At 35.4% G+C, this 15,623-nt stretch overlaps 1 pseudogene; it reads left to right on the top strand.

Moving 5' to 3' along the window:
• Window positions 1–15,623, top strand: part of LOC127964396 (interleukin-10 receptor subunit beta-like) — a 46,941-nt pseudogene that overhangs the window by 26,222 nt on the left and 5,096 nt on the right.

The raw sequence follows: 15,623 nt of genomic DNA on the forward strand, positions 1-15,623 counted from the left end.
AGAGTCCAGATGTGCTCTCCATTCAATTTGGAAGGTTGAAGCTAAAATTCCACAGTCCACAAAAAGCAAAGCTCACACAGACATTTGGTGTGAATGCTTCCTGAACCAACTGTAACCTGTAAACAACTCTCCTTTTGTCAGTATCACAAAAAATTGAAGAAGTTTCTTATAGTGCAAAATATCAAACATTTATTTCAGCATTTTGTACTGTAATGACCAACTTACTAAAGAGACAATTTATTCATTATTTTAATAGCTGTTCTGAAGGGAAAAAACCTCCACCTCAACGTCTGCAGCAGAACATAAGAAAAATGACAGTAGATGTCTCTGAGACATTTGAAAACATCTATACACACTGCACATTCTTTCTTTGGGCATCGACTGACAACATGACATCACCAGTAGTTAATAAGAGCATTTCACCATATGAAGACAGTAAGTATCTGAATATCTGTGTGTTGTTAGTGACGTGAAAATAGTTTTTAATGCATTTATGGAGTCATCATTTCTTTGTCAGTTTGCATGTTGTGTATTTGTCTTATAAAATGGATTTCATTGCTTGTATGTTTTTATTTTTAGCAATCATAGGTCCACCTATTATATTTCTGTCTGGCTGTGGAAACTGTCTGAAAATCAGCATCTCTCTACCCAGTGAATCAAAGAAAGTAGATCAGCTGCATCCGTTTTATAATTCTGTGTCCTTCAATATAAGTTGGAAGAAAGCTGGACAGAATGAAGTAAGTATCCCTGTGAAAGTCTTTTGTATCTATCTGCTTAAATAGAATAAGAGAAGTTATCGCAGACTTTTTCACCCTTGAAACTCTTAAAACTCGCCATTAGTTTAGTGATGTGAGGTGTACTGAATGGTTGAATCTCATGAAAACATCCAAGTCAAGTTTCCCAACAAAATCTGATTTTTTTATGTAAAAATTAGAGGCCTAATTTAGGACTATTATTTGATGTGACCCTGATGAACAAAACCAGTCATAAGGTTTTTTTTTTAATTTAAATTGAGATTTATACATCATCTGAAGGTTGAATAAAAAAGCCTTCCATTGATGTATGGATTGTTGATCAGACAATTTCCTGAGATACAACTAACTGAAAATCTGGAATCTGAGGGTGCAACGCTGCTGTGTCTTTTAAATATAAACAATTTCTGGATATTGGCCCATGTGTTAGGGATAGAATATTGCCATCTGCAGGTTAGAATAAAATCTTTAGGTATCACATGCCGGTAGGCAGGGGGGGTTCGGGTGGTTCGAACGAACCCCCCCCCCCCCCCCCCCCCACTGCCAAAGGTCCAGAATTTAAGTCTTTTTTTTTCATGCATCGGCTCTGAATGATGATGGGGGGTGGGGGGGGGTATTTTTGTAATTATTATTATTATTAAAAGGATTTGTCTATTTTTTCCACTCAACAGTCTACAATACAATAGCCATATAAGCGTAGTGTAATTATAATAATAAAACAGTAGGAAATTCTGTGATATTGGCTGTGCAATATCAACTTTTTTCATTGGCCAATGCCGGCAGACTGGAGCCAATGGAAATGCTTCTCCTTCTGTGCGCGTCTTATTCCTCTGAGAACTTGAGGTAACCGCTTGAGGTAAATTATTTGGAATGATTAATTAATTTGCGATGCTTGCCAGCTCTCACGCTTTCACCGTGAGACACTTTCCACACGCTCTTATGCCACACATCAATTTTCTCACGCACAGTAAAATCGCAAAGCACAGAGGACACGGAGATCGACAGACAAGACAGAGCAGGTTACTTATGTTATAAAAAATAATCTAAGCTCTCAGATTCTGTCAATTTTATTACAAAATTCAAGTAATAAGTTTTGCCGCTTGTAAATGTGACGTGACAGATCCCTATAGTGGCAGGATCATCTCTAGCTAATAGTAAATATACACGAATGAACAATGTTGAAAGATACATAAATTAATATTCCTCCTCATATCGATCAATCAGTTTTTTTCAATGCCCAAAGAGGTCAATAAAACTGCTGGAGAACAATTATGTCACATAACATTTACCTCAGGAAAGCCATTTAATTACAATATATGTAGCACGTTAGTTGGCTAGAAAGCCAATTATCTGTATGCCTTCTATATTACATATGTATTATATTTTTTATTATATTATTAAATACAGTTGTTGTTATAATCATGGCCGTAGCCAGCTATGAGGTCACCCAGGTCCGGACCTCGGTAAATTGTTCATGTTCGGAAAAAAAATTTTTCTCTGATTGACTAATTTTCTGCTTAACTCCTCATATGAATGTCTGCATGTATAATTCAGAATGTTTAGCATCCGTGGTATGAAAATAATCGCTGCGAGACGCTTCCGAAGTGAACGAGTCTTCAGGGAGTTGAGAGTGAGAGCGCGAGATGCAGCATCTATGTTGTTAGATCCAGCTATTATTAGGGGGTTTTTTTACTTGTTTTTCCACTTAATTTAACACTTTAGAAAGTTAATAAAGTAGGAAGTTGAGGTTTAGGGTCAGCGATAACTTTATAATTTCCAAAATATCTGAAATAATTTCAGTCCATTTTATTTATTTATAGGTTTTTGTTTATTTTAATAGAAAATCTGGCAACATTCCTTCGCCCTGCATTAGTCTGGGAGTTATCAAAAAAGTGAGCGGCTATTTACACTCAGTGCAAATAGGATAATTTTTTTGTGATATGTTATTTACACTAAGTGCAAATATCAATAGATTCTATGTATACTCTATTCAAATAGCAGGATTTTCTGCTGTTTATACTAGGCTACTTCAAATAGTTTCAATTATCTGCACCTCAGTATTGTAGTACATTATAAAACAGAATGCAATAATAACTCATTGACTGTAATTTAATGAATGTCCCCTTATTGGGACAATAAAACCCTCCCTACACCTACCCTAAACTTTTTGATTATTTACTTCATTTACATTGAAAATAAATACTTTTCTGATGTGATTTGAAATTTGAAAAGGGAGAAAAAATAACGCCAAAAGGCAGATTCGAACCCGTGTTGATCACATCAATGACACACAGTTTATCTTCTGCGCCACTGGAACTTAGTTAAGAATTGTCTTTTGTAATCTTGACTATGCAAAAAACACGTTTGGTGGGTAATATTAACAAACTTTGATGCAATAAACAGGGCATGATTTAAAAAGAGCATCCCTCCAAAAACATCTACATTTCTGTCTCTTTTCAAGTGTTAGAAAAATATAATTAGTTGAATTTATAGGGGTTATTATATCACAATTCTATAATAAGGGGGTTATTATAGAAACTCCCTGGACCTCACTAATTTTCAAAGTCTGGCTATGGCCATGGTTATAATAATAAAACGCAATATATTTCAGTATTTGAACCTCATAATTAAATTCAAACGATGGAGAAAAACTGCAAAAAGGTCCACTTTTTGAAAAAAAGAACCCCCCCTTTCAATAGGCTGGCTACGAACTTGTATTATAGTTAAAGAAAGAATGTGCAATGACCACATATATCCAGCAGAGGTCCATAAGAGACTCATTCGTTTTAATTCCATTTTTCTTCATGTTTCAACTTCTCCTCACAACTTTGATATATATTTTGTGAATATATATTTAAACATTCTAAAATACATTCAAAATCTATATTTTTGTTTATTTTTGTTGTTTTCTGATATATTTTGAATTGTTTGCATTCGCAAATTATTTTACATACATTTGCATAAATGTTACAAGTCACCACTGAAAGACATGACTGTAATCACATACTATTTTTTTTTCATAAAAATATTCATAACAAAATATTTTTTTAGAAAAAGAGATTTTAAAGTAAAAACCAACACAATACAAAACAAAACAACAGCACCAATAAACAGTAATGAACAGGAGTTAAGAGTTCAAATAGCAAATGTGCCATGGCACGAGCGCAACTGGCTCTTAAAGGGAATGAGACTCTGATTGCTTTATTTTACATTATGCCCAAAGCACACCTTTTACTCATTAAGAGAATAGGGACAACCCTTTTAGACCATGTGCCAGCCGTGCTGACCATTTTTCCGTTGTTAAACTAGCAAAAGTGGCTTAGGACACCCTAAGAGCACCTGCGTTGTGCGGTTTGCCATCAAGACTGTACATGCATACCTTAAAGTTATAGCTTTTCTAGGCCTGTTTCCCAAACCATACCTTTAGAAGTTACTCAAAATGTATCTTCTAACATGCAACGTTACCAGGTGCTTTTTATAGCATTGATATGGATGGTAGAGCCCTCTGAGTTACTGTTTTCTCCCATGATTTTTTGGTCTACTCCCGCCAGCATCCAGAAATATTTTAATATTATATAATTTTTGTGCATCAGGGAGCCAGTATAATATACACTAGACAATATTTTATCAAAGCTGTCAAATGTTGACTACTGTATATACATAAGTGACGTGACATTCAGCCAAGAATGGTAAACCATACTCAGAATTATATACTCAGAAACCATACTCCAATCTGCACACACACACAGCAGTGAACACAGACCCGTGAATCATTCATGCTGCGGCTCCCGGGTCGTAGAATTGCCAGCCCGATATTCGAACCCACAACCCTAGGGTTAAGAGTTAAAGTTTCTAACCACTAGGCCACGACTTCCCAAATAACTATGCGAGCCAGGAGGCAACAGAAATGGAGGAAAAAAAAAATCTTTGGCGAAACCAGGCTCAGTCAGGAAACTTGGGCTGGGTATCGATTCAGATGTCCCGATTCAAATCAATTCTGATTTGCATATTCTCTGATTTGATTCCGTTATTAATTTGATTTTCTATTTTTTAAATAAGTTCAGTGAATATAAATTTTATATAAATGCTATTGATATTGGAAAAATTAAGAAATGAACGGTAAACATCAGTTTACAAATAGTGAATTAATAAGAGATTTAGAACCGCAGACCTGTTTTTTAAGTCAAAATTTGGTAACCAAGTAAAGGCATAAAACATTAATGCACCCTTCAAGCAAAGATTTACTGGGAAAATTAAAAGGGATAAAAAGGTGTGATTCCTTTTTAAAATAAAGTTTTAAAGGATGGGTGAGCAATATGGCTACGATATAAGAAATGTATATGTATATGATATCTGTATAAATCTATATCGATATCCTCATGAGGCTTTCAAGCTGAAAACCCCGTGAAGCTGCATTATATCTCGAGATGCTTTTTGACGTACAGAGACAATGTACTAACGTTATTTAAATTTACACTAAGTATATTTTTTATAAATGTAAATATTTTTTATTATTAAACTATAAATTAATATATACAGTAAATTAGAAAACATTGATAAGATTATTTAAACAGCCATATTCATAAAAGCACATTATCAAACAGTTTCAGTGTGGAGACAGATGTGTTAAAGATGTAAAAGTACCAATATTTAAAGTAAAACTTAATATGCAACATCACAAGATTTTAATGCAATAGCAGTACTGAGGATCTAAATAATTGAAGATTTTATAAGTATTCAGCAATGTTTAATTGGGAGCAAGTTCAGTGGTGACAGAACCAGGCCAATATGGTCATACTTCCGGGTTCTAGCAAGAACTCTAGCTACTGCAGTGTGTTTATTAAGACTAAAGGTCTACCAGGTCTACCACCTAGTAATATGTTACAATAATCTAGCTTTGAGGTCTTAAATGCATGAATTTACGTTTCTGGATTTGACATGGATAGCAGATGTTGTAATTTTTCACATGAAAAAACAGTGTTTTGTAAACAACTAGAAATTTGACTTCAAATAACAAATTGCTTTCAAGCAGACCCAGGTACTTGACCTAGAACAGAGACTTGACAGAACATTCATCTAGAGTTAAACATTGTTTGAGATTATTATGTATGAAGTTTTTTGGTCCAATAATTATTTATTCATTTTCTTTCTTTCTGAATTTAGTAGTAGGAAGTTATTAATCATCGTTTTCTTGGAGGCTGTCAACAATGCATTGAGTATCAACACTGACTACGTTTACATGCAGCCAATAACCCGTTCAAAACCGGGATATTAGCAATAACCCAGTTGCGCACGGCCATGTTTTTAAAAACCGGGATATTATACCTGGGGTACCCCTTTTCTAACCCGAATATTTGGTCTTGTAAACGCGTTTCGGCATATCCCCATCAAAATGTGTGTTTTGCGCATGTTCTATTCGCAAGGAATCTTGGTCTTTTGAGTCTTTTGATACAGGAAGAAGAATCGGAAATACCGATTATGTCCAGACACTAACCGTGCGTCGCAGTTTACATCGTGATATTGGCAACTGATTACACATTCCATGTATACAGGAGTAACTCTCTTTGCTCACGCATGTAAACGGGTTATCTAGAATGTTTCAGAAACCCGAATAGTGACCTTAACCCGACCATAACCCGAATTTTAACAGCTTGTAAACGTAGTCTATGAAAACTAACCAAGAGTAACAGGGAGAAAAGCAATGGTCATAGCATTGAGCCTTGCAGTACTCCATGATGAATATGTGATTAATATAATACTAAGCAATAGATAAGGAATTTCACTTTAACAGTACAGTACAATCCAGGAGGATTATTGAATTAATAAAAATTGTGAATTGGAGAGAGTTTGTCAGATGAACAAACTGAAGGATTTGTGAGATATGGGATAACATTTTGCTGTATTATCAACACAAGGAAGACAAGTACCGTATTTTTCGGACTATAAGTCGCACCTGAGTGTAAGTCGCATCAGTCCAAAAATACGTCATGATGAGGAAAAAAACATAAGTCGCACTGGACTGTAAGTCGCATTTATTTAGAACCAAGGGAAATGAACTAAGAGACATGAACCAAGAGAAAACATTACCGTCTACATTCACGAGAGGGCGCTCTATGCTTTCAGTGTAGTGTACAGGAGTACTGAGCAGCATAGAGCGCCCTCTCGCGGCTGTAGACGGTAATGTTTTCTCTTGGTTCATGTCTTTTAGTTCATTTCTCTCGGTTCATGTCAAATGAATTTTGATGAATAAGTCGCAGGACCAGCCAAACTATGAAAAAAAGTGTGACTTATAGTCCGGAAAATACAGTAATATTATTTTTAAATTTTAATATAAGCTGAAAATCTCAAGAGTCCCTCAAAGGGATCGGCTGACAACAAAGACAATGCAACACTGACATATCAAGGTCTAAATCAATCACATGCATTTAGCAATTTTGTACAATTTGTGAATTTTAAATATTTTATTTGTGTTATCCTTGTGTTGATACATTATGTCCACTTTATTTTTCCAGTGAAAATGAGCGTGGCCATTTGTAAATTTGATGGGTCTTGCTTCTGGTCTCTTTCACTTCCAGCTATTTTTAGCTGTACAAAACATCTTGTTTTGCAGCGTGATTATTGCAAATTGTTGTGTTAAGGTTTAAGGTCAGCATGGGTCACCACACATCTTAATTCCTGTGTGTTATTCCAGAATTTATTTACAAATAAATTTTGTTTTGCAGTTTTCATGAGATTTAACCATTTACTAGTTGCTTATTGTATCACTTTGTAAAGAATAAATTAATCTGAATTTGAAAAAATGGCAAAATAATTTAATACTGTATTTAATTTAATTACTGTTGATTACTGAATAGGGGTGTAACGGTTCACAAAGTTCACGGTTTGGTTCGATACGATACACTGATGTCACGGTTCGATTCGGTACGTTTTAGATGCAGCAAAAATTAAAAACATCTCAACTTTTCAGAATGCCGGAAGCGCACCGCGGGTCATGTGACAAGAACTAACCAATCAGCTTCATCCTTTCCCGTAACAACGTTGAAAGCTCAGCCAAGATGAAGGAACAGCTGATCATAGTTGTATATGGATTGCAATTTTGAAATAAATTTAGTAGCAGAGCTAGCCTACTGCAAGCGATTTTTATTGCTGCAAATCCATTTATCCTTTGCTGAAATATCCGCGTCTTCATGGAGAGAGCACGTCATTGTTGCTCAGCAAAGGCAGACGCCTCAGGAGCGCAACTGCCCGAGCGCTTTGGAAAGGAAGAGAAAGATGCACCTAGCGTTTTCCACGCATTTTTAGGCGCGATATGTGAACGGCCCCTAAGGCACTCGCTCACTCAGCACGCGCTGAAGGCTCATTGCAAAATGTCTAATGCATTTAACAGACCAGAAATAGAAGATCCTCCAATAACCAACAGGTCTGGTGTTTGTGTGCACTTTGGATTCCCTGTAAGCTATAATGGTGATGATAGAATGAATGGTAAATAGTAAGGTCTCATATCCACGGCTATAATGTAAATGTAACGTAAATATAGCCTACCATTCGCCGCGGTGATGCCTTTTGCCCTGTTTGAGTCAGCTGGAAATGTCTGTCTAAATGCTGCGGGGATAGTTTGTTGCGTGTATGTTTCTCCTTTTTTTTCGTCTTTTCCCAGATAGTGACACACTAAGGTGATGTCGGCGTAAATGAGTTGACATGTTTCAAGTATTCCCGCTGGTGTTTTTTTTTTTTTTTTTTTTTGTATTCCCGCTGGTGTACCCTATTGTCATGTTGCAGGTGCGACATACAGTTGTTTTTTTATCCACCACTCTCTTGCCATCACCATTATAGCTTACAGGGAATCCAAAGTGCACCCAAACACCAGACCTGTTGGTTATTGGAGGATCTTCTACTTCTGGTCTGTTAAACGCATTGGCCACCACGTACCATGCATGAACTGCTCGCTCACTCAGCGCATACTGAGTGAGCGAGCGCCTGACTGAGTAGCCTAATATAAACATAAGTTGGAGTTTTTTTCTTCTTCGTGTGTGTCAGGGGTGTTGCCTGTTACGTCGTTTGGGTTACCTTGTTGAACGCATATCATTATATTTCACTTTTCTTTTTTTTTCAAATATAATTAATTAGTCCAACGAACCATTCGGTACATAATGCGTACCGCGTACTGAACCGAAAGCCTCGTACCGAACGGTTCAATACGAATACGCGTATCGTTACACTCCTATTACTGAATGTTCTTGATTATGTTCAAATGTATATTTGTATAATCACATCAACAGAATTTCTAAAGTCTTTTACTGTTGTCTTCTTAATCATATAGGCCAACCACATCTCTACGTCAAGTAAACATCATGTCCTGCAGAATCTTAAGCCTGGTAATCAGTACTGTGTTAAAGTACTTCCCGTAATCAATATGAACCACAACACTCAACCATCTGCTTGGCAGTGTCAATACACTAGCAAAGAGGAACCAAGAGGAAGTAAGAAAAATAACTTTAACAATAGCTATTTTCTATATAGCTATATTTTATATGAATGTATTCTCAGTTTTGTTTTTTTATTATATTTTTATTGCCTCTGAAATTAATTCAGCGGAACTATTTAACATACAGTAATTTAAACATTTGCCATGTATATAATGCCAGCCCTTGGTTTGTGTGTGTGCGTTAGGTTTTTGATTTATTATTTTTTCAGACTTTACAATTATTTTCATAAAAAAATAAACCCCTCAACCACCATGAAAGTCAAAAATATAATGTTCAAAATTTAAATGTCTGTAGCTCCTAAAACCTATTGTCCATCCATCCATCCATCATCTTCCGCTTATCCGGGGCCGGGTCGCGGGGGCAACAGTCTAAGCAGAGACGCCCAGACTTCCCTCTCCCTAGCCACTTCCTCCAGCTCTTCCGGGGGGACCCCGAGGCGTTCCCAGGCCAGCCGGGAGACATAGTCCCTCCAGCGTGTCCTAGGTCTTCCCCGGGGCCTCCTCCCGGTGAGACGTGCCTGGAACACCTCCCTGGGAAGGCGTCCAGGAGGCATCCGAAATAGATGCCCGAGCCACCTCAGCTGGCTCCTCTCGATGTGGAGGAGCAACGGCTCTACTCTGAGCTCCTCCCGAGTGACCGAGCTTCTCACCCTATCTCTAAGGGAGCGCCCAGCCACCCGACGGAGAAAGCTCATTTCGGCCGCCTGTATCCGGGATCTTGTCCTTTCGGTCATGACCCACAGCTCATGACCATAGGTGAGAGTAGGAACGTAGATTGACCGGTAAATCGAGAGCTTTGCCTTACAGCTCAGCTCCTTCTTCACCACGACAGACCGGTACAGCGACCGCATTACTGCAGAAGCTGCACCGATCCGTCTGTCAATCTCACGTTCCATCCTTCCCTCACTCGTGAACAAGACTCCAAGATACCTGAACTCCTCCACTTGAGGCAGGAACTCTCCACCAACCTGAAGTGGGCAATCCACCCTTTTCCGACTGAGAACCATGGCCTCGGACTTGGAGGTGCTGATTCTCATCCCAGCCGATTCACACTCGGCTGCAAACCTATTGTCTACAATTATAATTCTGGTCCCTTTGAAAGCAAACTTGAACTTTGTTTGTCAAAGAGTTACTTAATCGAAGTGGAGGAAGAGTTATTAAGATCAAATATACTGCAAATTGAAATTCTTGTGTGAAATTGTCAATAAAACCAAGTCAACAAGCAACCAAGACTTTACCCTATAGTAACTAGAAATTGTTTATCTGCAGGGTGTTAACCCTCTGGAGTCTAAGGGTATTTTTGGGGCCTGGATAAGTTTTGTCATGCCCTGACATTTGTCATTTTTTTCAGTTGCTTATAAACATCTAAACAGCTAAAGTCTATTATCACTGTAACAGCACAAACTGGGCTATAATAACGTGAGCAGCATGTATGTATATGATTGTGTTCGAGAAAATAAAATTATGTATGGTTAGTGAAAAACTACAAATGTTAAATCAGTTGAATAAGGCAATAAAACACATACAGAACATTGGTTCCCAGGACTTTTGAGAACTGGAGCTTGTAGCCTAGAATTTTTCTTTCTAAATTATGTGAAAATCATATCTTGTTTACTCACTCACAGAAAACAATATATTGATTTAAATTTCAAGTAGGCGTCAACTATCATGAATATCATTGTGATTTACACCTGAGAAGACAAAGGCTTGCATAATGAGCTACATAATGAGCCTTTTTTGACATGCCCAAAGTTTCAAAGCTGAATTTTTTGCATCATTACTCCAGTCACACAATCCTTCAGAAATCCTTTTAATAATCTAATTTGCTACCAAAAAACCTTTATTATTATTATTATTATTAATGTTGAAAAGATCTGAGAATTTTTTTTTTCAGTTTTTTCGTGAGATAAATTGAAAGATACAGCATTGTGTTACGTTTGTTATAGTTACAGTTATTTGTTACATTTATATTATTTACATCAAGCTTTTGTATGGTATAGTAGTGTATATTGTTATTGAAACTTCATAATGTTTCACTTGATTATACATTTAGTCAGGAATTATAGTGTGGAAAAAGTCTAACTAGTAAAATGTTTACACGTTATGTGAACTACAAGTATATGAATAAATTAAAAGAGACTTACTCAAGTTTATGCTCTCCGCTGAATAAAGCGCTTCATTCTTTTTTTTTCTGAGGAAATCTAAATCTCAAATCCTGAAAAATCTTTTTGGGGTGAATTATATCAGTTGTGTGGGCGTATTCAAGCAGCGCGCTTCAGTGAAACATTATAATCTCAAAAGCGCTTTCAGCGCAGGGGCATGGTCACATTAGAAAATAAAGAAGGGAGACGTGTAAACAGACATTGCATTGTTTTCATTTGGATTACTTTATCACAGAATACCTGTTTAGTTTAACCCTTATGCGTTGTTGGGGACGTTTTAGTCCACTAGGGGGTAAAGTTGAGTCTTATTTTGGCCAAAACTTTCTCTGTGTTTCTCTGAAATTTTTCAAAAACTCAACGGTACACTGTGGGCAAATTCACTACCCTTTCGTTATGTTCTTGGATGAAAACATCCACTTAATTAAACTGCTGTAAAAATGTATCAGATAAATATTTTTTTCATTTTTTTTTTTTTTGCATAAATCTATTAATCAACCTCAGTCCTGATCAAAACTACCAAATGTTAAAAAAAAATCCAAGATTTTAACTCTTTAATTACCAAGTTCATAAATGATGTCACTGATTTTGAAAAAAAAAAAAAAACACACAAAATGACATATTTTCAATATAAAAAGTGATTGTGGACTGGATATTTTTTTACCTTTTATCCCACCGAGCGATCAACTGTAAAAATAACACATTTTACCTCTTCCCAACAGGGAAAACCACCAACAATCAAGAATCTCACACACACACACAAACACTATAATTTGCTGTTATACTGCATATAACTCCATATACAAGCCAGAAACCAAGCCTTTTTTTGCACAGGCCTATTTAAAGGGTTAATGGTCCCACCTAGTGATCATCTTTAAAAATAACAAATTCTACCTCTTCCCAAAAGGGAAAACCACAAACAATCAAGAATGCATGATTATATGGTGTCATGGCTTTGCAATCAAAAAATGTAGTTATAATGGAAGTCAATGGGGCAAAAACAGCCACGAACAGTAAATGAGGGAGAAGAATCTAATGCTGCACAGAAACTAAAAATGTATCAAAGCCAATGTTGCTACTAATCTTTGACATGCCCAAGATTGTTGAAAAAAAAAGTGAAAAAAAATAAAATAAAAAAATCCAGCCACAATTACTTTTATATTGAAAATAAGTCATTTTGTGTGTTTTTCCCCCAAATCAGTGACATCATTTATGAACTTGGCAATTGAAGAGTTAAAATCTTGGATTTAAAAAAAACAAAAACCATTTGGTAGTTTTGATCAGGACTGAAGTTGATTAACAGATTTATGCAAAAAAAAAAGAAAAAAAATATGAATCTGATAAATTTTTACAGCAGTTTAATTGAGTGGATGTTTTCATCCACGAACATAAGGAAAGGGTAGTGAATTTGAACAATGCACAAGGGTTAAAAGTAGACATGTCAAGCTTTCTATAGATATCTCTCTCATGTCTCTTTGTTGAGTATTCACAGCGTTTGTAAATGAAGATCAGCGCAGACCAAGGCTGCAGACAGCACACCTTGTTTGTTATCTGTATTTTATAAGTGCACAAAGTTTTGTTGTTGTTATGTCTGTATCCAAAAAAACTAGACCCTTTACAGATTCGATTGATGTATTGCTTTTATCTGTACGATCAAAACTGAAAGAAAAATATTTTCACTTTGATTAAGGAAGGAATGAACTGGGGCTGACTCATAAATTTGACTTTTACGAGTTAGAACTTAAAAAAAAAAAAAAGGAAATATGCACAAAATAATCCAACCCATAACGTAGAGGGTGCTTGCCTCACTGAAGTGAGAAATATAATTAAATGAAAATGCTTTAAAACAAACCAAATCCCAGTTGCATCTTTGCAGCTGACATTTAAAAATTCATGCTGCCTTTATTGTGATCAAATCATGTTGATGCAGTTAAAGTGTTCTACATATGGATATTCTGTGGAAAAATACTCGTCAAGCTCATGAACAGGATTCATAACACTATTAAGCATTCATAAGGCAAAACATCAGATGGGAAAAATTATTTAGGGTGGAATGTAGAGCTTTTTGTGTTGCTGTATGGTTTTAGGGAGAATTTAGACTTGCTGAGGTCTAAATTTAAGTCCCACCCCAGTCAGTGTGCCAAATGATAACTTTTTGCCGTATGGTTCTAGGGCCTGCCATGGACTTTTATCTAGGGCTGAAACGATTAGTCAACATTATCGGCAATGTTGACAATAAAAAATTGTAGACAAATATTTTTGTTGTCGAGTAGTCGTTTGATCTTAATTTGACCTAATTTGTAGCCTGCAGTAATGCAGTTTGACCAATTCTGAATTCTGTTAAATAAAAAACATCTCGCTTGGCATTGAACTTTGAGCTTTAGAATTTTACAGATATTATTTATACTCTAACAACAACATTACACACTAACTAAAGTTTAAAACATGGGATCACGAAGAACGGGACCTTTAAGATTTATGTTTTTTTTTTTTTTTAAAGAAGTCTCTTCTACTCACCAAGCCTGCATTTATTTGATCCAAAATACAGAAAAAGCAGTAATATCGTGCAATATTTTTATGATTTAAAATAACTTTCTATTTGAATGTATGTTAAAATGTTATTTATTCTTGTGATCAAATCTGAATTTTCTCCAGTCTTCAGTGTCACATGATCTTCAGAAATTCTAATATGATGATTTGCTGCTCAAGAAACATTTATTATTATTATTATTATTATTATTATTATTATCAATATTTTATTATTATTATCAATATTCAAAACAGTTTAGTAATTTTTTTCAGGATTCTTTGATGAATATAAAGATCCAGAGATCAGAATTGATCTGAAATAAAAATCTTTTGTAACATTATATGCAATACCATTCAAAAAGTTGGAGTCAATATCATTTTTTTTTTTTTTTTTGGGGTGGGATGGGGGTCTTATTAATTTGTAGAAATTAATACTTCTATTTAGCAAGGATGCTTTAAATTGACAAAGACATTTATAATGTTACAAAATATTTATATTTCAGATAAATGCTGATGCTGATCTTCTGAACTTTCTATTCATCAAAGACACCTGAAAAAATTATATTCAGCTGTTTCAATAATAATAATAATGATGATGATATTTAATGAAGAGGCACCTCATTTATCTCATCTTCCTTTGTCTGAGCATATGGAAATGTATCCCCACCCAGAACTTACCAATGTTCAACAAGGTCTTGTTACTAAGAAGAAATTATATGATGCAATTTGTTCCTTTCAAAATGGAAAAACACCAGGTTTAGATGGAATACCAGTGGAGGTATACAAAACATTCTTTACAGAGATTAAAGATTCTTTACTGACATGCTACAATTACTCTTTTGAGATTGGTTGTCAATCAAATTCTCAGAAAGAAGGTTTAATTTAATTACTTTTGAAACATGACATAGAGGGTCAGGACAAGGACCCTGTGAAATTACAAAATTGGAGACCCCTTACAATTTTATGTTGTGATACACGTATTTTGGCCAAATGCTTAGCACTGAGATTAAAAAAAAGCTATTCAGGACTTAATTCACCCGGATCAAACTGGTTTTTTAAAAGGACGCTTCATAGGCGATAACATTAGACGCCTGCTTAAAATAATGGATTATTATGATAAAGAAAATTTGCCTGGATTGATATTTATAGCTGATTTTGAGAAGGCTTTTGATACGAATAATTGGAATTTTATATATCAATGTCCAACCAAATTACGATAAATGCTCTATTCTTAGAATTGGATCTCTAAAAAGATCAAATCAGTTTTCCTTTATTGTACCTATTCAGTGTTCAGAAGGCCCTGTTAATCTTACATATACCAGTAGATAAAGAGCTCTTTGTAAAGATTAATTTTGAGATAAAACTCCAAAAAATGAATAAAATTCTTCAGGCTTGGAGAGGCAAATATCTTTCTATATTTGGAAAAGTAACTGTAATTAACTCATTGATACTTTCACAATTTACATACTTACTGCAAGCCTTACCTTCACCTGATGCACTGTTCATGAAAACAAATGAAAAGGTTATTTTTAATTTTATTTGGAATGGTAAAACTGACAAAATAAAACGTACATATGTGTACTGTATAATACACGTGAAAATGGAGGTTTAGGATTGAAGAGTCTTGCTACACTTGATATGGCTTTAAAAGGTGCTTGGATCCAACGATTATATAATAACCAACACTGGTTTTCATCT

Source organism: Carassius gibelio, chromosome B9 (genome assembly GCF_023724105.1).
Source record: "Carassius gibelio isolate Cgi1373 ecotype wild population from Czech Republic chromosome B9, carGib1.2-hapl.c, whole genome shotgun sequence".
Lineage (NCBI taxonomy): Eukaryota > Metazoa > Chordata > Actinopteri > Cypriniformes > Cyprinidae > Carassius > Carassius gibelio.